A 13,814-nucleotide genomic window follows, 5' to 3' on the forward strand; every position below is an offset into this window, starting at 1 on the left:
ATCCCAGTTACCCCCTTGCCAGTCCCCCAGGGTTTTTGTGGCTGATTTGGCCAAGTCCGGGTCTCTTGTTCTAGACTCCTGATAGAAACCCCCTTTCTGGTTCCACTCCACCCAAGTGTGGAACCCCACTGGGCGAGGCCCCTGGAGATCTCGACCGTGGAAGTGTCGCTGTCTGGAGATTCACGGTGGCCCACATGAGCTCAGATAAGGGCGGGGAGTTGGGGTGGGGTGGGGTGGATTGGGGAAATGGGAGACGGTGTGAGGGAAGCACAACTGAAGTTGGGTCAGCTGGCCGGTGGGCAGTGTTCTGTGGCAGCTTGGCTGGACTCCAGTATCTAGTTACTTAATCAAACACTAATCTAGGTGTCGCTGTGAAGGGATTTTGGGGATGTGGTCAACGTCGGCAATCAGTGTCTGTAAGTAAAGGAGATCACCCTTGATAGTGTGGGTGGGCCTCATCCGATCAATTGGAAGCCTTGAGAGCAAAACCTGAGATTTCCCAGAGAAGAAATTTGCCTCCATTCCTGCTGAGGTTTTGGCCCCACTGCCCAGCAGATTTTCCTGGTCCCATCCATCTGCTTACCCTATTCTATTTCTCTGGAGAATCCTGACAGATAGAGTGGGTTTCTGGCAATGATTTTTGGACTTTCTCCCTCATGATTTCTGTGTATCCTTCTTCGCTTGCTGCCATCTTGAAGCGTGTGCACATGGGAGCGTCTGGTGAGCAGAAGCTGGTTCCACTTTTATGACCCCTGCCCAGATGGACCCTCATTTATCGGGGCCTTCTGCAGTTGTGGCAGACACCATTGGCCGCTTGCACAGCAGCCCTCACCCATCTCCTTCTGTCACTGAACCCTAGTTTTGTTCTAGCACCATGACCTTGGTCGTGATTGGCCTTGGCCGGTCTTGGTGCTTCCACCCAGCTTGGCTGATAATGGGGACTGGGGTGTTCATGTGACCCAGTTCTGGCCCAGAATTTGTTTGGGGGACAGCTGCTGGGGCCTCTGAGAACATTTCTCCCTTGATTAGAGAGGCCTGTGTAGTGGTCCCCTTTTCTCTCTTTTAGATGCTTTGATTTAAAAAAAAAATTGAGATATAAACGACTGCACCATGAAGTGCACACATCTTGATGAGTTTTTGCATATATATTCTTGTAACTGCTACTCAGATCAAAATATAAAACATTTGCTGCATCCTAGAAAGTTCCCTCGTGCCCTACCCAGCCCATACCTCCCATCAGGGGTAACCATTAAGAATAATGTATCACCATGGTCAGTTTGGTCTGCTCTGTGCTTCATAGGAGTGGGATCATCCAATGTCTTCTTTCATGTTTGGCTTCTTTAAAAAAGATCTTTAAAATATTATATATATAAATACATATATATTTTTAATATATATTTTGTGTATATTAGAGCAATTTTAACTTCACAGCAAAAGTGAAAGGAGAGTATTGATTCCCAAATACTCCTTGTTCCCACACTTACATGGCTACCCCATTACCAGTATCTCCATGTCTGGCTTCTTTTGCTGAATAGCATTTCCTATGCTATTACTTGTAGTAATACTTCATTCTTTTATTTTTTAATTGCTGTGGGCTTTCCATTTATGAATGCATCAAAATCTATTTATCCATGATGGACATTTGGGCCTCCTTTCCTGCCTCCTGGTGGGAGGAGGTAATGCCTGGAGCTGTGGCAGCCACATTGCTACCGTGAGGCAATACATGTTCAGATAAAAGCTAAAGTTGATTGACTGAGGATGGCAGAAAGGAAGGGGAAAGAGGGCATAGGACCTCTGGGAGCCTTTAAACCAACCCCAGGACTGCCTTTCTTTGAACTTAAGCTGTGAGGCTAACATAAATGTCCTCATGGCTTAAGCCACTTTTACTCAGGTATTCTATTGTTTGTAACCAAACACATTCTGACACAGAATTCAGACTATCCTTCTGGACCGAGGTCATAGGACACCTTTTTTCCATGGAGCCTTCCTTAAGTACTTCCAGCTCTGCTGAGCCCCTCTCTCCCTTTACCTCCTATATGCCTCATTATTAATCATGAATTCTCTTATACCACCCAGTCTCATTTTCCTCCTACTAGTCATTGGAGTTACTCCCAGGCCCCAGAGCAACACAGCTGAGACCTTGCAGATTCCACATTTGTAGTTTTGACTGTTCATGGGCATCCAAGAAGGTCTACAATATATAGTTATTTGCAGTGTGCCTGAAGGAGAAAGTGGAACCCATTCTGTAGGGCTGACCTACAGGAATTTTGATTAGTCAGCCAGGCAGAGCCCAGCCTTGGCCCGCCTTGACTTTGACCCCTACTTGTGGTGGTACGGGCATTCGAGCAGCTGTCCTCAACTCTCTCAGCAAAGCCGACTGGTCCCGTTCAGACCCCAGCTCCTCCGGGAAGCCTTCCCAGACATCCCCTCCAACCACATGTTGTTCCCATGCCCAGCCATGACTAGCCTGTCACCTCCCAACTCCCATGGGATGGCCCTTGTGCTTGGAGGAACTTCATTTAGTGGTGACCTCATTTGTTTGCTCAGTGCCTATTTATTAAGCACCTATTGTAATGGATTATTCTAAGCCCAGGGGGATATAGCAGTGAACGAAACAATCCTGGGGCCTGTCCTCATGGAGGGTTTTGTCTAGTGGGGAGGTAGACGGCAGACAGGCCACAGATCAGACGACGTGCATGCTGTGATGGGGTAGTGTGCTGTCAGGGGGACGGGAAGAGTGGAGGCAGTGGGTGGCAGTTGGTATTTCCAATAGGGTTATGAGGCCATTGTCTGCACAAAGATCCCAGCTACCGAGTGATGAGGTTGGGAGATCTAGCCCTAGTGTCTTCATCGGTCAGACTGCCACTCTCGGGGTGGAAGGCTCCTTGGGTGCCTGGGAAGGGCAACGGACAGGGATCTCAAGGGTCTGAGCCTTCTGACCAACTGTGTGATCTTGGAACACTCCGATTCCACTTCCTTATCTGTGGTGCACATATCAATACCTGCCCTGCCTTCCTTGTGGTGTGCTATTACCATGCAGTGCTGTGTGCATGGGAAATGATGTCACCCCATAGCTTGGTGCTCCTCCTTTTTTTTTTTTTTTAAGATTTTATTTATTTATTCATGAGACAGAATGAGAGAGAGAGAGAGAGAGAGAGAGGCAGAGACATAGGCAGAGGGAGAAGCAGGCGCCCTGTGGAGAGCCTGATATGGGACTCGGTCCTAGGACCCCGGGTCATGCCCTGAGCCGAAGGCAGATGCTCAACCGCTGAGCCACCCAGGTGCCCCTTGGCGCTCCTTCTGATGGGTATCCACATAGTGCCTATGAGCTACCCCTAGTACCCTGCCTCCGCCTCCCTCCTCACCCCCGAGGGTGAAATGTGCCAAAGAGAACTACTCCAGGTCCAGGGCTGGGCTATGTGCTGTGTGCGGGTGGCTGGCAGGAGCTCTGATCTTCTCTTTGATGTGGAGGCTGCAGGATCAGACGAGGATTCTGCGCTGCTGAGTTGGGACTGGTGCCCCAGACAGTTGAGTCTTTGTGAGTTCCACCTTGGGGGATCCGCCTACAGAAACCTGTCACCTCAGAACTGCCTCTTGAGGGGAAAGCAGCCTGCAGGAGAAGGGGAACAATGGGCTTGTCATGTTCAGGATAGAGCAGAGTCTGGGCCCGGTTGGCACTCAGGAGCCCTGTTAGTGCTTGAGAAAGGAACAGCCTCTAGGCTGGCAGGGGCAGGGGCCTCTGGAATGTGCGGGAAGGGTGTTGTCCCTGGTGGCTGTATGATCAAGTCCCCACCTACTTCTCTCATCTTGTGCCACCTTGTCCTTTCCTCCCTGCTCTCCAGCACACACTGGCTGGGCTTCATCCTGCCTCAGGGCCTTTGCACATGCAGGGTCCTCTGCCCGAGATTTTAATTTTTCAAGTATGCAGAAAATGATAGAACATTATTCAGATAAATTGCATACCCATCGCTGAATGGATATTAACATTTTGTTACTTTTGCTTCAGAACACTTTCTTGTTTTATTGTGGAAAAAAAACGTATAATATTAAATTTGTCATCTTAACCATTTTTAAGGGTACAGTTAAGCCTTGCTAGATATATTTACAGTGTTGTGCAACAGATCTCTAGAATTTTTTTATCTTCTAAAACTAAAACTCTATACCCATTAAACTCTAAAAAACGTGGAATGCTTCACAAATTTGCATTTATTCTTATTCAGGGACCATGCTAATCTTCACATTGTTAGAATTTTAGTATATGTGCTGCCAAAGCCTGCAGAGAACATTTGCTTTTTAACCATTGATATTGAAAATTCAAAAGGTAGAAAAGGGTGTACAGTGGCCTCCTCTGTCCTTCAAGCACCTTGATCCTATCAGAGGCCTCTGGAGTGTTCTGTGCATATGTAAGCATGTATGTATTACACGTGTGTATGTATATGTATATGATAGCATTGCCTTTTGTGAAAAAAAAAAAAAACACTTTTATTTTAGAATAGCTATAGATTTACAGAAGAGTTGCAAGGATAATACAGACTCCCTGTACACCTTTCACCAAGTCTTCCCTGTTAGTGTCTTGAATTAGGGTCCATTTCCTACCACTGAGATACCAGCACTGGTATACTACTCTTTACTAAGCTCCACAGTTTATCTAATTCACCAGTTTGCCCCCAAAGCCCATTTCCTGTGTTAGCATGCCATCCAGGACACCACATTCTGTTGAGTTGTCATGTCTCCTTGGGCTCTGCCAATGTGTGACCATTTCTCAGGCTTTCCTTGTTTCTCAGACTTTCCCATGATGGTCTTGAAGAGTATCTGTTAGATATTGTGTAGACTGTCCCTCTCAGTTTGGGGTTGTCTGATGTCTTTTCCATGCCTAGAGGGGGTTGTGGGCTTTTGGGAGGAAGACCACAGAATTGAAGAGTGCTTCTCATCACGTATTGGGGGGCACATGTTATCAACATGGCTTCTCACTGTGATGTTACGCTTGACCATTTGGTTAAGGTTGTGTTTCTGGGTTTCTGCGCCATGAAGTTACATCCTCAGACCCCTTTTAATATTCTGTTTTATGGAAGGAAGTTGAGATGGGAGTTAAGCTCCACCTCTTTGAGGTGGAGGAGTAGCTATGTAAACTCTTTGGAATTCTTTTGCATGGGAACTCTATCTCTTGTCCCCTATTCCTTAATTTTTAAATTCAATCGCTTATTTGTATCAGTATGGACACATGGATATTTATTTTATACCTTGTTTATAATCCAAAAATTTAGAGATTATGTATGTGTGTGTGTGTGTGCATTTTTTTGTATGTGTTTGTGTGTGCATATTTGTGTGTGTGTGTGTGTGTGTGTGTATGGAGAAGATAAGATTTAGGGAAGAAAATGAATAGTTTCTTTTTTCTTTTAAGGTGAAAAGAAATTTCATTAAGGTGAAATTCACATAATATTATATGAATCACTTCAAAGCAAACAATTTAGTGGCATTTAGTGCATTTACAATGTTATGCAATGTGTGTCTAGTTCCAAAAGTATTTTCCTCATCTTCCAAGGACACCTCTTGCCCAGTGAGCATTTACTCTTCATGCCCCTTCCTCCCTGCCCCTGGCAACTCCCCATCTGTTTTCTGTCTGTATGGATCTGCCTATTCTGGACATTTCATGTAAGTGGAGCCAATATGTGGCTTTCCGTGTCCTGTTTTTTTCCCTTGGTATATTTGAGGTTCACTCATGCTACAACATGCATCATTCCCTTTCATGACTGAATAATATTCCATTGTATGTATACACCGCCATTTATTTACCCATTCATCCATTGCTGGACATTTAGATTGTTTTTCAAATGTCCTTTGGCTATTGTGAGTAATGCTGCTGTGAACATGCATGTGTACGTGTATTTGTTTGTGATTCTTTTTGGGTACCTTCTTGGGAGTGGAAGTGGAATTGTCAGGTAATGTAGTAGGATTTTGAAGATGGCCAGACTGTTGTCCAAACTGGCTGCACCACTTTGCATTCCCATCAGCAATGCATGAGGGTTCCAATTTCTCCACATCCTTTTACCAAAACTTGTTATCTTCCATTAAAAAAATTATAGCCATTCAAGTGTGTGTAGAGTGGTATCTCCTCATGGTTTTGATTTGCATTTTCCTAATGATTTATGATGTTGAGTATCTTTTCATGTACTTGTAGGACACTTATATATCTTCTTTTTTTCAGACAAATGTGATAAGTTAAGAAAATTTTTATTTATTTATGTATTTCAGCTTTGTTAAGGTATAATGTATATATACACATATATTACACAAGTAATTGTAAGGTATTTAACATGTATATTGTGGTTATTTCATATATGTATACATTGTAGAAAGATCCTCCCCATCTAGTTCCTTAATACATCTATTACCTCACACCCACCCATGCACACATATATTTTGGTGAGAACATTTAAATTCTACTGTCTTAGCAAACTTCAATTATCAACTATAGTCACTACATTTTACATTGATCTTCAGAACTTATTTATCTTTTTTAAAAAAAGATTATTTGTATATTTGAGAGAGAGCAAGCAGAATGAGCAAGAGAGAATTAAGTGGGAGAGGGGGTAGAGGGAAAGGGAAGCAGGCTCCCTGCTGAGCAGGGAGCCTGATGTGGGGCTGGATCCCAGGACCCCAGGATCATGACCTGAGCCAAGGGCATATGACTAATGGACTGAACCACACAGGTGTCCAAGAACTTATTTATCTTATAGCTGAAAGTTTGTATCCTTTAGCCAACCTCTCTCTATTTTCCCTATCCTTCAGCCCCTGGTACTGGGTTACTCCAATTCTAGGAGTTTGACATTTTTGGGGGAGGGTAGGAGTAGATTCCACTTATAAATGATACTATGCAGTATTTGTCTTTCTCTGTTTGGCTTATTTCACTTAGCATAATGCCCTCATGGTCTATCCATATTGTTCAAAATGGGCAAGATTTCCTTCTTTCCTGTGGCTGGATAACACCCCATTGTATGTGTATATATGTATATATCACATCTTTATTCGTTTATCCATTGATGAACGCTTAAGTTGTTTCCATATCTTGGCTATTGTGACTAAGGCTGTAATGAACATGGGAGTAGATATATCTCTTTGATTTCGTGTTTTCATTTCCTTTGAAAAGATACCCAGAAGTGGGATTGCTGGACCATAGGTTTTTCTATTTTTAGTTTTTTGAGGAACCTCCCTCTTATTTTCCACTGTGGCTTTACCAATTTATATTCCCACCAACAGTGCACAATGGTTCCTTTTTCTCTGCATCCTCACCAATACTTGTTATCTCTTGTCTTTTTTGATGATAGCCATTCTAGCAGCCGTGAAGTGATATGTCATTGTGGTTTTGATTCATATTTCCCTGATGATCTGTGATGCTAACTATATTTTCATGTATTTATTGTCCATTTGTGTATCTTTGGAAAAATATCTGTTGTATATCTTCTTTGTATGAAATATCTGTTGTGTATCTTCTTTCCCCATTCTAAAATTGGGCTGTCTTTTTGTTTTTGGGTTGTGAGAGTTCTCTATATGATCTGGATACTAGATCCTTAGCAGGTACCTAATTTGCAATTATTTTATCCCATTCTATAGGTTGCCTTTTTCCTCTCTTGGTAAAGTCCTTTAATCATAAAAGTTTTTAATTTGATGACGTCCAATTTATTTATTTTTATTTTTTGGTGCCTGTGCTTTCAGTGTCATGTTTAAGAATCCATTACCAAATCCCAGGTCATGAAACTTTTATGTTTTCTGTTAAAAGTTTTATGATTTTAGTTCTTATATTCGAATTGTTGATCCATTTTGAGATCAGTTTTGTATATGGTGTGAGGTAGGGTTCCAACTTCATTCTATAGCATGCATATAATGTATAAATAAATTTGAATCTTTTTATTTTTATTTATTTTTTAAAGATTTATTTATTTATTTATTTATTCATGATAGATGTAGAGAGAGGGAGAGAGAGAGGCAGACACACAGGAGGAGGGAGAAGCAGGCTCCATACCAGGAGCCCGATGCGGGACTCAATCCCGGGACTCCAGGATCGCGCCTTGGGCAGAAGGCAGGCGCTAAACCACTGAGCCACCCAGTGATCCCTGAATCTTTTTATTTTTAAATAATTTTATTTATTTATTTATTTGTTAATTTATTTATTCATTCATTTATTTATTAGAGAGAGAGAGAAGCAGAAGAGGAGGTAGTAGGAGGGGGAAAGAGTCTCAAGCAGACTGAGCTGAGTGTAGAGCCTGACAAGGGGCTCAATCTCATGACCGTGAGATCACAATCAGAGCTGAAACCAAGAGTCAGATGCTCAACCAGTTGAGCCACCCAGGCAGCCAAAAAGTTGAATTTAAAAAATCGTAAAAACCTAAAAGTTGTAAGAATAGTACAAAATAATTTTTCTTGTATTATTTGAGAGTGAATTGCCAACATGGTACCTTATTACACTCCTTGATTAAGAGGAGTGTAGCTAGCCTTCTCCATTGTCAAGTTATTCTTTTTCTCCTTGTAATTAGTAAGTATTTTGTGGGGAGGTACTTGAATAATGTAAATATCACAACTGTCATCAAAATTTCAATTTATTTATTAATTTAATATCATGATTTCTGACTTTATTAATGGGTCAGAATCTGTTTTAATATTTATTTATTTATTTACTTATAAATATTTTATTTATTCATTCATGAGAGACACACAGAGAAAAGCAGAGACATAGGCAGAGGGAGAAGCAGGCTCCCTGCAGGGAACCTGATGTGGGACTCAATCCCAGGACCCCAGGATCACGACCTGAGCCAAAGGCAGATGCTCAATCACTGAGCCACCCAGATGCCCCAGTGGACTTTATTTTTAAAAGCAGTTTTAGGTTCACAGCAAAGTTGAATGGGAGGTACAGAGATTATCCATATATCCCCTGCCCCCACATATACACTCCCTCCCCAACTAACATCTAACACCACAGTGGTATATTTGTTCCAACTACTGAGCCTACATTGACATCATTATCACCCAAAATCCATAGTGTATATATCAGGGTTCACTCTTGGTGTTGTATAGTTTATGGTTTTGACAAGCATATAATGGCACATACCCACCATTGTAGTAGAATACAGAATAATTTCACTGTTTTAAAAATCCTCTGTGCTCCACCTACTCATCTCTCCCTTCCCCATAAACCTTAATAACTACTGGTCTTTTTACTGTTCCTAAAGTTTTGCCTTCTCCAGGATGTCCTTTGATTGGAGTCATATGGTATGTAAGCTTTTCAGATTGGCTTCTTTCACTTAGTAGTATGCATTTAAGGTTCCTTCTTGTCTTTTCGTGGCTTCATAGCTCATTTTTTTTTTAGTGCCAAATAATGGTCCATTGTCTGGAGATAACTAAAATTTACTTATCCACTAATTTACTAAAGAATAACCTGGTTGTTTTCAAGTTTTGGCAATCATGGATAAAGTGGCTATAAACATCTGTGTTCAGGTTTTTGTGTAGACCTAAGTTTTAAATTCATTCAGATAAATACTAAGATGCATGATTGCTAGATCCTATGGTAGAAGTACAGTTAGATTTTGTAGGAAATTGCAGCATGTCTTCCAAAGTGGCTGCACTACTTTGCATTCCCACCAGTAACAAATGAGAGTTCCTGTTGCTACACATCCTTGTCAGCATTTGGTGGTGTTAGTGTTTTGGATTTTGGCTATTTGAATAGGTATGTAGGTATTTTGTTTTAATTTATATTTTTCTAATGACGTGATGTTGAGCATCTTTTTATGTGCTTATTTGTCTTTTGTATATCTTTTTTGGTCAAGTGTCTGTTCAGGTCTTTTGTCTATTTTTTTTAGTTTTTTAAAGATTTTATTTATTTATTCATGAGAAACACAGAGAGGCAGAGGGAGAAGCAGGCTCAGTGCAGGAAGCCCAATGTGGGACTTGATCCTGGGTCTCCAGGATCAAGACCCGAGTAAAGGCAGATGCTCAACCACTGAGCCACCCAGGGATCCCTCTTTTGTCTATTTTAAAATCAGATTGTTTGTCTCTTATTGTTGGGTTTCAAGAGTTCTTTGTGTATTTTGGGTAACAGATCTTTGTCAGATAGGTTTTTTTGCAAATATTTTCTTCTACTGTGTAGCTTATCTTCTCATTCTTTTGACAGGATGTTCCCCAGAGAAGAAGATTTTAAAGTTAATCAAGTCCAGCTTATCAGTTATTTTCTTTCATGGTTCATGCTATACCTAAGGTCAACTAGATTTAATCCTATGCTGTCTTCTAGAAGTTTAGAGCTATAAAGTTTTGCATTTTACCTTTATGTCTATGAAGCGTTTTGAATGAACTTTTATGAAGGATGTAAAGTCTGTGTCTAGATTAATTTTTTTGTGTGCATGGATGTAAGTTGTTCCAGACCCATTTATTGAAAAGACTGTATTTGCTCTATCATATTGCCTTTATTTTTGTGTCAAGAGCAGCTAACTATATTTATGTGAGTCTATATCTGCGCTCTATGTTATGTTCCATTGATTTATTTGTCTATTCTTCTGCCAATACCAAGCTGTCTAGATTACTGTGGTTTTATAGTACGTCTTGAATTTGAGTAGTTTCAGTCCTGCAACTTTATTCTTCTCCTTCAATACTATTCTCCTAGCCCCAAAATAACTAGCTGGGATTCTAACTGTAATTGCATTGACTCTGTAGATCAAATTGGGAAGAACTGGTATCTTGATCATATCAACTCTTCTTATCCATGAACATGGAATACCTTTCCATTTATTTAGTTCTTTGATTTCCTTCATCAGCAGTCTGTAGTTATCCCTCATATAGGTATTGCATATATTTTGTTAGATTTAACCTAATATTTAATTTTGGGGATATGCTAATGTAAATGATATATTATTTTTAATTTCAAATCTACTTGTTCATTGCTGGTATATAGGAACTGAATGACTTTTGTATATTCAACTTGTATCTTGGATCCTTACTGGAATTGGTTATTAATTCCAAGAGAGGGATACCTGGGTGGCTCAGCAGTTGAGCATCTGCCTTTGACTCAGGGCATGATCCCAGAGTCCCGGGATCAGGTCCCACATCGGGGTTCCTGCATGGAGCCTGTTTTTCCTTCTGCCTATGTCTCTGCCTCTCCCTCTCTCTCTGTGTCTCTCATGAATAAATAAATAATATCTTAAAAATAATTCCAAGATATTTTTTAGAGACTTTATATTTTAGAGCAGTTTTATTTTTACAATACATTTCCTAAAGATTTCATTTATTTATTTGAAAGAGAGAGAGAGAGAGAGAGAGAGAAGTACGAGTGGGGGAAAGAGACAGAGGGGGAAGGAAGGGCAGAGGGAGAAGTGTGGGGCTCCATCCCAGGACCCTGGAATCATGACTTGAGCCAAAGGCAGATGCTTAACTGAGAGAGACACCCAGGCACCTTGACAATGCATTTGAAAGGAAAGTACAGAGATCTCCCATATACTGCCTGACCCCATGTATGCTCAGCCTCTCCCATTACCAACATCACTCACCAAGTGATGAACCTATATTTAACTGAGAATGAACCTATATTGACATCATAGTCACCCAAAGCCCACAGTTTATTTTAGGGTTTTTTCTTGGTGTTATTACTCTATGGGTTTGGACAAATGTACAACAGCATACATCCATCATTATAATATTATACAGAGTATTTTCAGTGCCCTAAAAATTTTCTTTGTTTTGCCTATTCATTTAACCCCCACTCTGGCAACACTGATCTTTTTGTTGTCTCCATCGTTTTGCTTTTTCCAGGGTGTTATATAGTTGGAACCATATGGCATGTAGCCTTTTCAGATTGGCTTCTTTCACTTAGTAATATGCATTTAAAGCTTCTTCATGTCTTTTCATGGCTTGATAGCTTATTTCTTTTTAGTGATGAGTAATAGTCCATTGTCTGGATGTACCAGTTTGTTTATCCATTCACCTACTGAAGGACATCTTGATTGCTTCCAGGTTATAGTAGTTATGGATAAAGCTGCAGTTCCAGGAGTTTTTTCTTTTTTCCTTCAGATTTTCTACATAGACAATCATGTTGCTTGTGAACAAATAATTTTATTTCTTTCTTCCCAATCTTTATTCTTTTTATTTCTTCTTCTTGTTTTATTGCATCAACAAGTACTTCCAGTATAATGCTGAAAAGTTGTGAGAGGGGATATCCTTGCCTTATACATGATCTTAGTGGAAAAGTTTCCTATCATAAAGTGTGATGTTAGTTATAGGTTTTCTGTAGATATTCTTTATCAAGTTGAGGAAGTTCCCTTTGATTTCTAGTTTGCTGAGAGGTTTTTTCTTTATCATGATTAGGTGTTGGATTTTGTCAAATGCTTTCTCCCTATCTATTGATAAGATTATGTGATTTTTTTTATCTTGTTGATGTGATGTTAATGTTATTATTTATTTTGATACTCAACTTGTCCTTAATTTAACCAGTGGGAGCCCCTTCAGGTTACTTTTTTATTCTTCTGATATATCTTTATCTATCTTTGAGTGTTCCTTACAGTCTAGCAAAAGATGTTCCGGGCTCATCTTGAACCTTTCCTACCCCAGTCCTGGAACCAGCCACTTCTCCAAGGATCTTTAGTAATTTTTAGTGGGAAATATATCTATAAACCCAAGGTCTGGGCTCTAGGTGTGCTCATTGCTATTTCAGGTGAGGGTGGTAGCAGGTGCTCCCAGATATCTTGTTATATTTCTGTTTATTTTACTCCAGCCAGGACTGTCCTGCTGTGCAGACATCCTTCTCATTATGCCACTCTGTCTCTGGCCACACTCCAATGGGAGTATTGTCTCTAACACACCACTGCTGGGCCATTCCCACCCCTGTGTTGCAGATTCCTTTATCTTGCTGAGGCTTCAACATCTGTTCAGGATCACCTCTTTAGGCTCTCATACCCCATATCAGATAACTCCTCACCTGTTATGCTTTCCACCTCCACCCTTGCCTGGCCCCAGCTTACCTATTGGCTCTTGGCTTAATTGTTCAGAAAGGGAAGAGAATAAGGAGGGGAAGAGGAGGAGGAAACTGGGGTGAATTTTTAAATTAAGTCATAAAATACCTACAGAACAGTGCACAAATGATAGGCCTAAAGTTCAGTCATTATTTACAAAGTGAACATGTCCTTGTAACCACCACCCAGATGGTTTTACCTACTAAGAGATAATTCCAGCTTCTGTGTGGTGAACAGATAGAAAGGGAGTCAAGAGTAGACACAGGATGATTTGTTATGTGCTGATATCCAGGTGAGAGATCACAGGACCTTAGATCAGGAAGGATGTGGTGAAGGGTGGGAAGTGGCTAAATTCAAGAATTTTTATTCAAAATAAAGCTCTCCCTTATTTTGAAGGGAGAATTTGCTCATAGAATTTTGCTCACAGAATTTGCTCCAGGATTAAATGTGAAGCATGGTGGAAACCAGGAACCAAGGATGGCCCAAGGATTTTGATCTGAGACCAAGGTGAATGGATGCCACCATTTGCTGAGAGGGAGAAAACTCAGAGAAGTCCAACCTTATCCTGAGAAATAGCAAGTATTCTTATGGATACATTATATGTATTTGAGATGCCGGTTAGATATCCAAGTGTAGGGATTCATCAGGTTGCTGGGACTGCCAGACAGTAGTTCCCAGGAGAGGTCTGATTGAAGATACTAATGTGAAGGTCTTCAGTGGACAGCTGACACTTAAAGCTGTGGATTGGGTGAGATCACCCAGAAGTGAGCGTAGGTGGAAAAGAGATCTAAGAGGTCTCTTATCCTTGGAGCATTTGAGAGTTGGCAG

The 13,814-nt window shown here is 40.9% G+C and overlaps 1 non-coding gene across 1 annotated transcript; it reads right to left on the reverse strand.

Annotated features, from left to right (window-relative positions):
- Positions 1 to 4,176: 4,176 nt before the first annotated feature.
- On the reverse strand, positions 4,177 to 4,284 carry LOC112660725 (U6 spliceosomal RNA). Its single transcript, XR_003137164.1, has one exon. It is a non-coding gene; the product is annotated as a U6 spliceosomal RNA (small nuclear RNA).
- Positions 4,285 to 13,814: the final 9,530 nt, after the last annotated feature.

Source organism: Canis lupus, chromosome 2, assembly GCF_003254725.2.
Source record: "Canis lupus dingo isolate Sandy chromosome 2, ASM325472v2, whole genome shotgun sequence".
NCBI classification, from domain to species: domain Eukaryota; kingdom Metazoa; phylum Chordata; class Mammalia; order Carnivora; family Canidae; genus Canis; species Canis lupus.